Source organism: Hoplias malabaricus, chromosome 4 (assembly GCF_029633855.1).
Source record: "Hoplias malabaricus isolate fHopMal1 chromosome 4, fHopMal1.hap1, whole genome shotgun sequence".
Classification (NCBI taxonomy): Eukaryota; Metazoa; Chordata; class Actinopteri; order Characiformes; family Erythrinidae; genus Hoplias; species Hoplias malabaricus.
This window is the reverse complement of record NC_089803.1, coordinates 18,714,970-18,728,256: the sequence shown is the minus strand read 5'-3', so window position 1 is coordinate 18,728,256 and position 13,287 is coordinate 18,714,970.

Sequence of the window (13,287 nt, the reverse complement as noted above, 5' to 3'; positions counted from 1 at the left end):
ATGTTTCGGATCACTTAAGGTGGAAATGTCTCCAAACTTGGGAGATGGCTAACTGCGTTACCGAAAGTGTTACAAAACTGAACATCTCGAGTTACAAATGTGTTTCAGTGAATAACAACTTACAGAGAAGTTAAACTTAAGCCAAGTGCAATCAACAGTTGTTTTTTTTCCCATAAACACAAAACTTCCACCTTAAAAGATGCTTCGATTCTGAATGTAAACAACCAGAGAGATCTGTGCAAGTTGTGTACCTCAGGAAATAAATGAAGCTACCAGGTTCTTTCAGGCCCGCAATAAATGATTAAACACTGCTGATAAATAAAGAGAACATTTAAAAGGCCTTTATAATGGAATACTACATTATCCTATGATATTTTTAAGTTTCGCGTCATACTTCCTTCTATACAGTCCATCAATATTTAACTTTACAACAAATATTTAATTTGTTCTTTCATTGTCTGTAAGTGCTTATCCAGGTAAGAGTCCGGAGCCTACCCGGAATCACTGGGGGCAGGGCAGAACACACCCTGGTTGGGGCGCCAGTCCTTCGCAAAATGACAACTATGGACACATTTGAGTAACCACCTACCAGCTTGTGTTTTTTTTGGACCGTGGGAGGAAACCCACAGGGAGAACACACCACACTCCTCACAGACAGTCACCCGGAGCAGGACTTTGGGATCCAACACCCAAATTCTATCTACTCAGCAGTGGTCCCACTGGGGGTCCTGACGGGCCAGTCTTTATCTGTGTGCTATTTCTGAGCTCAGGCTTTTCGGTTGTGTGCGTGTGTGTGTGTGTTTGTGTACGTGCTTGGGAAGTGAGTCTGAGTTGTGCTAGTAGTCATTTTTCTTAAGGGGACATTTTCACAAAAAGCATAGAAGTCTATGTAATGTCCCAAAAACTAGTAATGTAGAAAACTTTAGTGTCCGTGTATGTGATGGCTGTGTGTTTGCCCTCCTGCAGGTGTAATCTGCAGACTGCAGAGAAGAGCATTGCTTCCATTGAACTATTTCTGTCCCACACATGCCTCCATCCTGATAACACACATGCTGCACCACACTGGGCCTGTCTGCTGTCCATGAGCTGCTTCTCTTCGTGTCAGTGCATATATCTGTTGGCTGTGGGTTGGCTTTATGTAGCATTATGTGTCGGTATGTGGGTTGGCTTTGTATTATTATGGTGAATATAGACATTAAATATTCAGTATTATAAAAAAAAGTGGCAGTATGCAAATTATGTATACATTCATTCTCTGTCATGGGCCACATTTTATTGTTTTATCTGTATTTAACTTTTCTTAATATAAAATCAGGGCGGCACGGTGGTGCAGCAGGTAGTGTCGCAGTCACACAGCTCCAGGGACCTGGATGTTGTGGGTTCGAATCCCATTCCGGGTGACTGTCTGTGAGGAGTGTGGTGTGTTCTCCCTGTGTCTGCGTGGGTTTTCTCCGGGTGACTGTCTGTAAGGAGTGTGGTGTGTTCTCCTTGTGTCTGTGTGGGTTTCCTCCGGGTGACTGTCTGTGAGGAGAGTGTCTGCGTGGGTTTCCTCCGGGTGCTCCGGTTTCCTCCCACAGTCCAAAAGCACACGTTGGTAGGTGGATTGACGACTCAAAAGTCTCCGTAGGTGTGAGTGTGTGTTGCCCTGTGAAGAACTGGCGCCCCCTTCAGGGTGTATTCCTGTCTTGCGCCCAATGATTCCAGGTAGGCTCTGGACCCACCACGACCCTGAACTGGATAAGCCCTTACAGATAATGAATGAATGACTGAATGAATAAATTAATTGTATACCATATAAACAGGATATGTTACTTTTTGTTCCAGGGTGATGAACTGAGGTGTGTGTCTCAGTATCCTGCAGTTACTTCTCTCGTTACGTGGCTGTATGCAGGGCTTTTCAGCTGATGATAAAATACAGTAGCTCAGTTGATAGACTGCAAGAAGAATGTGAAAGATTTCTGTGCCAATCAGCTTTGATTTCCACCCTCTGTGTGGGTTATATGGTACATTGCGTCATCTCCCCTCTTTCCACATCACTGGGGTGAGGATACAGTGTGAAAGTAGGCCATGAGAAAAGCAGCCGTAAAGCAGCGAGGAATAGCCTCTGGCAGAGGTGTGTACATCTGGATCCACCTCACTGAATTCACCACTTTACTGACATCAGCTCTCTCCCTCTCTCTCACACACACACACACACTCACACTCCTTTCTTAGTTTTTCCTCTCTCTTCCTCATTCATGTATATTTTATCTCCTTTTTTTACTTTCTTTTTGGTACCACCCTCCCATCCTCTACCCCTGTCTTTGTCTTTCTGCATCTTTAATCTCCACTGTTCACCCCCACCGCGCCAAAACTATTTTCATCTCATACACCTCAGGGTTACTTGTTGGTAAAGAAAGCATTTATTTTCTGTTTTTGGATTGGAGATGTGATACATTTATCTTTTTTCCCGGTGCTTGTTTTCCATCTTTCATTTATTTCATATTAGTGGCATGTATGAATAATAATAACACGTACAAATATCATGAGCCCTCGTTTTACAGCGAGAAGCTCATTCTGGTGAAACAAATGACCACAAATGAACAACAAATGAACACACCACACTCCTCACAGACAGTCACCCGGAGGAAACCCACGCAGACACAGGGAGAACACACCACACTCCTCACAGACAGTCACCCGGAGGAAACCCACGCAGACACAGGGAGAACACACCACACTCCTCACAGACAGTCACCCGGAGGAAACCCACGCAGACACATAGAGAACACATCACACTCCTCACAGACAGTCAGCCGGAGGAAACCAGCGCAAACACAGGGAGAACATACCACACTCCTCACAGACAGTCAGCTGGAGGAAACCAGCGCAAACACAGGGAGAACACACCACACTCCTCACAGACAGTCACCCAGAGTGGGAATCGAACCCGATTTTTATTAACACTGTCACAGGGACAATAAACATATTTTCTTTAATAGCACATGTTAAAGGCAATGCCTGAGAACATGGAGAAACACTGTTTTCTCAGGTTTACATTCAGATGCTCTGCATCTTTTAAGGTGGAATGGTATGTTTGAGAGAGGAAAATGACTGCTGTTAGTTGGCGGCTGAAGTTGAACTTCTCTGTAAGTTTTAATTCACTGTTCCAATTGCCACAGAAACTCATTTGTAACTCAAGTTTAGTTTTGTAGCATTTTTAGTCTGTGTTTACTTTCATGCAGTTAGTGCTCTCCTGAATTTAGAGGCAGGAACAGAGCAACATCCTCATCTTGGTTCATGTTTCTCAACATTTGGAGATCTTTTACAAATTCCAAACGGAGTATTTGTACTTAATTATGGCCTGTGTAAAAGTTTGTAATACAATTTTCACTTACAAAATCAAAAACAATTTTACCAAGGGTATTCAGAATACTTCACCTGGGTTGTGTGCCACAGTTACTAGCAGTGGTTGCTGTGAAAGAACGCATTAGTGGGTGAAGCATGAATAGTTGAATTCAGTCTAGCCTCAAGGCCAGTGCAACTGGATTCCCTGACATTCCAGGGCTACCAAGGGTGATTGCTATCAGTCCTTGTTATGTCTGAATTGAAGTAATCTATTCGGCCTGATAAACAGCAGCCTGTCCACTGACTGCTGTTCACAGGAATCAGAATTCTCTCTCTCTCTCTCTCTCTCTCTCTCTCAATCTGTTTATGGAACAGAAGGCTGTGGAGGTGAGTAGGAGACTGTAAAGCAGGTCATTCTAACACTGATGTTTGGTCGTATGGGTTTGGCTCTAGGCTTCAAAAGAGAATGAAGATGTTGTTATGGTAATGATCAGCGTTGTAGTAAAATGTGTAGCAGTAATTTCATGAACACTACTGTATGAAGTGACCCACATTCACTCCCTGACTGACTCGGTCTTTGTTACACCATATGTCATCATGTGGTGATTTTTTTCCCTGTCCAGAATGGTCACATACTGCTTCGAAAACTGAAATGAAATTTGTCCAGTGGCTTTTATTTGCCAGTCTCTGCAGCACATATCAGTTAGTTTGACATCTGTTCAGTTATTCTGGGTCAACAATACCTCATACATGTAGTAAGTGTTTGGCAGATGCTTTTAACAGTAAAATAAAATAAAATAATTAGTGTAAATGGTATGCCTTCATATATTTATAGCAGCATTATGCCGTTATTTGTGTTTATTTTATACACTTGTTAAGTACAAATGTAGGAGTAATGACAATGCTTTTTCCAAGCTGTACTTGAGTTAATTATTACCAGTAATGCTCAGCATTGTTAGAAGTTTTTTCCCCAGTTCAGTCATTGCCAAATTCCACTCTCTTGTTAGATCGCATGCACTTCCTCTGAGCCACGTGATTGGACAGCTCAGTGCGTTTGCAGGAATCCGAAAACTGCCAATCCTCTCGTGTCGGTTTATTTAGGACTTTCTTGTGATGCGTGGAAAAAGGTATAATGAAGATACAATGACTTGTTTTCCTTTTTTTTAAAGCAGAAATAGTGCACACACGTTTTTGGTTTATTATTTATTTGTGGAAACTCTTTTATCATTTTTCCTGTCCGTTAAGCTTAAGTATTATTTCTTTTCAGTTTCATTCTGCATTAGAAAATAAATATGGTTGAAGTGAGTGGGAAGAAGAATTTCTATTAGGGCTCCCAAGTGTTGATATACAGCCCTTTGGGAATTAATCCATGGCTTTTTATCTCAGGGGGCCAAAGGGCTGTGTTTGTTGCAGCACTCAAATCAAACGTCCTCGTGGGTCATACTGTGGACACACTGCTCTATGCAGTCTAACTGCGGATAGGTCATTCAGATAGAGACAAGACCCTCATCATATTCCTGCACTGTGACTTATTGTGCATACGTGTGTGTGTGTGTGTTAGCATGTATATTCGTCCGTGTGGGTGTGTTTGTGTGTGTGCATGTGTATGTGTTGGTGATGAAGACGTGGTGAGTGAGTGTTTATGCGTGTGTATGTGATTGTGTGCTGCCAGGCCACACCAGAGTCTCTCTCACATGGTCTGAGCCGTGAGTCACATGGGGCGGGCATGTGCCACACACACACACACACACACACACACACAAAGCAATGGTTTTCACTGCTTTATACACACCAAGGACAGAATGACAGAGAGAAAGACTAAGTTGACTGTAAATGAAAGCAAGATCATGATATAGAATATGTCAAAGAGAACAGATTGCAGATGCTAAGGGATATCAGAGCTGTATTTATTTAGAGAAAGATAAAGAGAGGGCGAGAGACAGCCCATATGCAGAAAAGAGTAAGGTGACAGAGAAAGATAGGCAGTTCATCCCTCAGCTTCAGTTGTGAGGTAGAAGGGAGAAGTAAAGACAGACAGAAAAAATGGCAAAGAGAAAAGAGGCAGAAAGGGATCATCCTTCAATGACCTTGTATTTTGTTAAAAGAAAAAAAGGGATAAATTAAGAAAGACAGGGAGAAAGAGTGTGTCCTTGTTTTAACCATTCATAAAGCAGTGTGGAGTTTGACAGGGCTGAAATGGGACAGTGACCTGTACAGGGTCAGTGTTGCCAATTTTTCCAGTTGACGACAGGGGGTGCTGAAGATAGTAATGGGTTAACTCTCAGGGCCCCTGAGCCGATGAAGAAGCCTCATCTCCACTGCCCTCTCCTCGACTGAGCTCTGTTTTCCCAAAATCATCTTGGTGTTCAGATCATCATAACAGGGAGAGAGGGGGTTCAGTGCGATGCTCACTCTACAATTTAAGAATCTTCTTAGTTGCAGCACTGTCTTAGTGCCCTAAGACCGTGTGGTCATCTTCAAAGTCTATATGTCATTAAAAACATACAGACTTTCACATAAAGAGACCTCGGGGGCTCTGAGTTCAGATGCATGCGTTTGTGCCAGAGTTGGGAATAGTCCTCGCCAGTATCTCGAGGGACATTGAATGTGTAAGGCACTACTGCTGAGTCTTCATCATTTGCTACGTCCTGATTCGTGCCCTAAGCTCTAAAGTGTTGATGTCATGGAAAGGTAGATAAGTGATGTACATGTCCAAGGCATCGGAAGCTTGAAAACAGATTTGGAGAACACTCAACAAGCTATACAGCATTTTTCCTCTCAGCGGTAACAGCTTTTTAAATATATACAACCCCAAACACCCCCAAAACAGGTTCAGTTCAACCTTGACAAAGACACAAAGATTAAGATTCCATCTGAAATGAGATACTTTTTCTCAGTTCCCAAAGCCCTGGTGTGGTCTGGTGCGCACAGGCGAGGGGTGGGTGGGGGTATGTTAAAGGAACATTACATAATGTTTATACTTCGAAATTACAGCTTACAAATCATTGTGATGCTTCACTGACCTGTAGTAGAGAGAATAAAGCCTCTGTTGCTGCTACTCTAGGTTAATCACTGCAGAAACTGTACTATGTATCTTTGGTGGGAGGGTAGGAAATCGTACCTAGGAAACCTTACCCAGTGTTATTTCTCTGGAACAGTTGAAATAAAACGGTAAGCCCTTGTAGACTTCCACACTTAAGTGGGCACACGCAAACAGGAGGTGCAAGGCTGAAAGTGTGAGTAATTGCAGAGGGTCACTGTGGTCACAAAGGGGGCTAGTGGGCATCCCTTTGCTGGTCAAAAAGAGAAATGGGACACGTTACACTTTGTGGGCACATGCAAATGTGGACTGCAGTACCGTTTGTGACTGGGCTTGACTCTGTTCCGCAGCCACATTAACATGACTTCAGCTGTCAACCTAAAGGAGCCAAAATACTGAGATCAAGTGAAGTGTCAGCAAAGCATGCTCTCAATACCTTTGTCCTCCAAGGCTTATAACACACACACACACCCCTCACTGTGTTCCACAGCCCACGTTCTTCATCGACTACAGTTTCATTCAAGCCGTTGCCATGGAGAGACAAGATATCAAAGGCTATATTTGAACCACACATCTAATAACGTGCAGCGGAGGCTTCATGAGAAACAGTAAATTGAGATAAATTCTCCAAACGCGTTAGACATCAGATATTTTAAAGTATATCTCCATTGATATTTATAATTGTTGAGGTGTTTAACTCTTTCACAGTGAGTTAATGTGAGATGGTCCTTTGCAGAGAAGTAGAGGTCACAATGTTTATAACTTGTATTTAACTTTTACATTTATTATCTTACACCACCAGGTAACCTACATGCCTGCATCATATCTAGATGACTGCTTAAATGCAGCTTAGATGATTCTGGAGAGTAAGAAACCGACTGTATGTTGTTCGTGGTTGAAGTTTAACTTGCCAGTAAGTTTTCATTCACTGTTAAAATTACCAGTGAAACTCATTTGTAAACTGAGCTGTCGTTCATTTTTTAGCATTTCTGTATGTTTTTACTTACATGAAAAAGCAGTTCCACCTAAAATAACAGCAAACATAAGTAAATACTTATGTAGCGTAATTACCCCAAGTTCCGGCCACTTTAATTACAATATCAGAAATCTTAGCTAACTGTAAAAAAAATAGAAGTACTTTACTCACTCAAATGCGAGATTACGTTTGTCCTGTGTTGGTATCCATACTCTACATGTAAGGATTACAAATGGCGGTAGATTTTCCCCTCAGAGAAAAGGAAGCTAACCGCTAAGCTAACTTTTACACTGAGGGAAATATCTGTCGCGAAATGGAAATGTGTTGTGTTCCACATGCAGTTTTGCACACAAAGAATTACAACACTGTTAGAGATACTTAAATATTGTTTAGACATGTGATTTCTTGCAAGACTGATGTTTAAATGCCCTACTAAGGCGCGAAATTATGTTTTATTGTTTTACCCAATGCGATTGGTGAAGAGAGAGAGCGGAATTTCTCCATATACGGCAGTGGCCGGAGTTAGGGGAAAGACTGATAGCATAAATAGAGCAACATCCTCAACCCTTTTGATGCTTTTCAATGTTCAGAGGTCTCTCTACAGTCCAAACGTCTCCAGATTTCATTTCTTGACCATGATGCACAGAAAGAAAGCCTGAGCCATTCTGGACTGACACTTACTTTCTTTCCCCATTTACGGAGCCACTGCTGCACACAAACACTGGAGCTTTTTCCAGCGCACAAAAAGAGCGGGATGCTAGTGAATGGTGAGGAAAATCTAAAAAAGCAAAATGCAAATTATTTTACATAGATACATAACTTTTACTTATCAATCTTATCAGCATTGTCCCTTATGTGGCCACTGGTGTCAAGACATGTATTCTTCCATCACTTTCATCCATCATATGAAACCATTCACTGGTTCACTGAACACACTGATGGATAAGGCACCAGTCCATTACAGGACAGCACACACTCACAAATTCACATCTATGAACATATTTCATTCATTCCTTTATTGTCTGTAACCACTTATCCAGTTCGGGGTCGCTGGGGGTCCAGAGCCTACCCAGAATCACTGGGAACAAAGCGGGAACACACCCTGGAGGGGGCGCCAGTCCTTCTCAGGGTGACACACTCACAAATTCACATCTATTTCACATTTCACTTAGCCAGTTTACATGTGTTTCTGGATTGTGGGAGAAAGCCAGAGTGCAGACAAGAGAAGAACAAATCAAACTCCTCGCAGACAGTGAACCCACAACACTGGGACACTGGAGTTGTAATACAGTGACACTACCTGTTACATTATTAGTTTAATTAGGAGTCTTGCCAAAGCACTGTTATCAGTACAGTTAAGAAGTCAACCGAGTAATATAACCCACAACACTACACCAACTCTAGATTTGCAGCCTAGCCAGTCACTGCTAATATTCACTTATATAAAGTTGTAAGTCTTCCGTGATTGTGGTTTGAACACTGGGAGATCCACAATGACAAAATTTTCCAGCGTCAAACCCTCACTTTTGAGATAATTGAGCACAGCATGACTTTGCTATTCTAAGGATCCAGTCTACTTTCTTACAGACATATATTTCGGTTACCCAAAATGAGTTTTATTTCTTTGTGTCCTTCAAATGAGTGACAACCTGCTCTGGGATCATGAGACAACGTTCATGTTGTGTGTGAGCAGGTTAAGCGAATGTGTGAGGTTGCTGTGGACTGTACATCATGTCCCCGGCGAGGCCTGCAGACTGCCCTGGAGCGCAGGCGCAGCAAGCTCATCTCTTTACAGGGTGACCTTGCAGCCGGATCTTGTGACACAGCCGCAGACAGACGGCTGAAAGCAAAGCCCACAAATGGTTATTCGGCCTCAGCCTCGGCCTGGTTTCTGGGAAACGGAGCAGTGAGTGATGTAAGCCACGCGTGCACCTTAATCAGTGAGAGGATCGTATGGTGCTGTTGTGCCGTTTATGGCAGCTTCTGTTTACCTCTGAGTTGTTAAAGATACGGCTGGGTTGAAATCTGAGCTAAAATGCCCTCCTGAAATGATACATTCATGATACATTCATGATACATTCATGCTTCATTTCACAGTGTAGGGAGGAAAATAAGAGATCAATTTAATCATTTATATCCTGGGCATTGCTAAATACTAACCCCAGAAAATTTGGGAAGATGTGCAAAATGTGAATAAAACAGAATGCAGTGATGTGTAAACATATATCTATAGGCAAGGCCCAAAACCATTATTGGCTGCCTGTGGTCCTCAAGTATTTCTGTAGCGGATATTATTACATGGGTTTAGAAACTCTTCCAAAACCATTGTCTGTGAATAGAGTTTGTTGCAGCATCCACAGAACATTCTATCATGCAATATATGCATATAAACAGAATTCATCTGTGAAGTCACCGTTAATGCGGAGCTATACACACAGGTTTTGGAATAGCATGGTGCCATCCAGAAAACGTCTGGGAAACATTTGGGAAGGCCTAGCTTATTTTAGTAAAATAATGCCAGTCTACATTCTGAATGAATTGCTACAACCTTACTCATAAGTAAAAGAGTCTGGGTGTCACCTGGTGCATTATGGGACAAAAATCACTATAACAGAGCACCCAAGCTGTTGAGCAGCTGGAATCGTACAACAACCAAGAATGGGAAAACATTTCACTTTCAGCTACAGCAATTGGTCTTGGCACATTCATTCATTCATTGTCTGTACCGGCTTATCCAATTTAGGGTCGTTGTGGATCCGGTGCCTACACGGAATCACTGGACACAAGGTGGGAACACACCCTGGAGGGGGCGCTAGTCCTTCACGGGGCGACACACACTCACACATTCACTCACACACTCACGGATATGCACACTTTTTGTGTCGTCAATCCACCTACAAAAAACCCATGCAGACACAGAGAGAACACACCAAACTTCTCACAGACAGTCAGCAGGAACGGGACTCAAACCCACAACCTCCAGGTCCCTGGATCTGTGTGTCTGCGACACCTATCTGCTGCGAAAATGGACACATATTTAAAAAAATAAATAAATTCCAAGTCTCAGTTTCAACATTTATAATGTTGTTTTGTTCTATTATCATTAAATATAGGCTTTAAATTAGCACATTTTTAATTTTGTTTTTATTTACATTTTGCTCAGCATTTTTGGAAATGGCGTTTGTAGTTGCATGTGATATTTTCAAATGTTGCAAATATATATTGCTGTTTTGTTTTCTTTTTCTATACAGGCCACACAAGCTTCAGCTTTGCCTGATGTGGAATAAATTCATCATGATTTCATTTGAAGAACATCCGGCATGGTGTTGCTAAATAACCTTAGTATCTGTTGGAGTAGTAGGCTACTTTTCCTATGCTTACTGTATGTGTTCAGACTTGTTTGAAGCATCTTCGGCACCTCCATGATGGCAAATCTTTAGTATTCGATCACACAGCTATGCAGGCCCATATTTACTTAAAGGCTCATATAATGAAAAATATTCCTTGCTTTATTAAAATGAAAGGTTTGATGTAGTATGTCGATATAATTTTTAAACATCTGTTTCACATAAACACTCCATTATACAGAAATCAAACTCTGAATATGATAATTCATTCATTATCTGTAAGTGCTTATCCAGTTCAGGATCGCAGTAGGTCTGGATCCTACCCGGAATCACTGGGCACAAGGAAGGATCACACCCTGGATCACACAATCCTTCACAGGCGACACACTTACGGAAACTTTTGAGTCGCCAATCCACCTGCTATCGTGTGTTTTTGGACTGTGGGAGGAAACTGGAGCACTCGGAGGAAACCCACGCGGACACAGGGAGAACACACCACACTCCTCACTGACAGTCACCCGGAGGAAACCCATGCGGACACAGGGAGAACACACCACACTCCTCACTGAAAGTCACCTGGAGGAAACCCACGCAGACACAGGGAGAACACACCACACCCCGCACAGACAGTCACCCGGAGGAAACCCACACAGACACAGGGAGAACACACCAAACTCCTCACAGACAGTCACCTGGAGGAAACCCACGCGGACACAGGTAGAACACACCACACTCCTCACTGACAGTCACCCGGAGGAAACCCACACAGACACAGGGAGAACACACCACACTCCTCACTGACAGTCACCCGGAGGAAACCCACATGGACACAGGGAGAACACACCAAACTCCTCACTGACAGTCACCTGGAGGAAACCCACGCGGACACAAGGAGAACACACCACACTCCTCACAGACAGTCACCCGGAGGAAACCCACGCAGACACAGGGAGAACACACCACACTCCTCACAGACAGTCACCCGGAGGAAACCCACGCAGACACAGGGAGAACACACCACACTCCTCACAGACAGTCACCCGGAGGAAACCCACGCAGACACAGGGAGAACACACCACACTCCTCACAGACAGTCACCTGGAGCAGGACTAGAACCCACAACCTCCAGGTCCCTGGAGCTGTGTGACCGTGACACTACCTGCTGCACAACAGTGCCACCCTGAATATTTTCAGTTCATTCATTTTTTCAGTGAAAACAAAATGGGATTTTACATGCATACAATGTATCTGTCTATTTCTAGGAGTTTAGCTCTTTCCATTTACACTGAAGTAATTAGGACATTTTCAGTTACTTTAAGCCTAATTAAGCACACTAAAGAAGACAAAGTGTCAACTTCCCATACCAGTATTAAGCCCAGGTAAGTCCATTGATAATTCTCAGTGGACACTAAAATCTAGTTCATAATTAAGCTTAATTTGTGTCTGGTAAGAGACACAAAGTCTTAAAGGCACAGTAACAAAAACAACCTGTGAAATTCTGATAGGAAATGATGTTAAGATGAGTTATCAAGTTACCATGGCATCCAAACCCACATAAAATCCTTGGTCACTTCCTGTGAGCTACATGGAAACAGGGGCTCAAGTGTACAAGTCTATTTAGATCTCGCTGAAACCGTTTGACTGTGTGAGACAATTTTGTATTCTGTCTGTGTCACTTAGAGCATGATGCAAATGTTTTTTAAGCCAGCACTGCAGAGAAACTGAGCGATTTTGATCTGGCCCAGGCACGAATAATCAAGCGCTAAAGCTCGATTACAGGCTGAAAATAGCAGCAGCTTACTTTAATGAGATTTCAGCCTGCAGTGAGCACCAGAATGGCCCTGCATATCATTCTGCGAGCCTCCTAAACCCATCATTAAAAAGACATGCAGTGCTCATATGCAGGCTGACTGAAAATGAAAAAGGTGCACAATCCTCACTTACACAGTGAATATAGCCACAGAGCAATGAAAAAAGACTCAGGCTGAATGTAGACTGGATTGAAGACATGTGAATGAGGCTATACGCTGCACAGATCTTCCTTTTTTTTCCTTGGCACCTTAAAGATGTCAGCAGTAGCTTTTTCTTTCCTTGCCCAAAGCATTATCAAACAACACAGTTTAGATGAGCTCTGTAGCTGACTGAGAGTAAATGGCTGGTTGCTACGAAGTGCAATTTAGTCTGTGATTCCTCACATGAGCATGCTCATCCCCAACTCATAGAAATCTGTTTTATTCTGGGTTTGATCCTCCCATTGGCTCAGTGTCTGTGAGGAGTATGTTTGTTCTGGGTGTGTGTTTGTGTTTGTGTGTGTCTATACACACTCTCTCTCTCCCTCTCTCTCTCTCTCTCTCTATATATATATATATATATATATATATATATACTTTTATTTATACAGAGGTATACTTGTAACTTAAATAATGCATAAATATTGACTTAATGAATTATGTTTGATGTTGGGAATAGGCGTCTAGAAATAGTGCTATATTTTATGATAAATATCAGAGATAAGAAAATTAGAAAAAAAACAAATATGGAGGATTATATGTCAGTGGTTGCGGCTTTAAAAATGTAATAATATCTTAACATTGTTT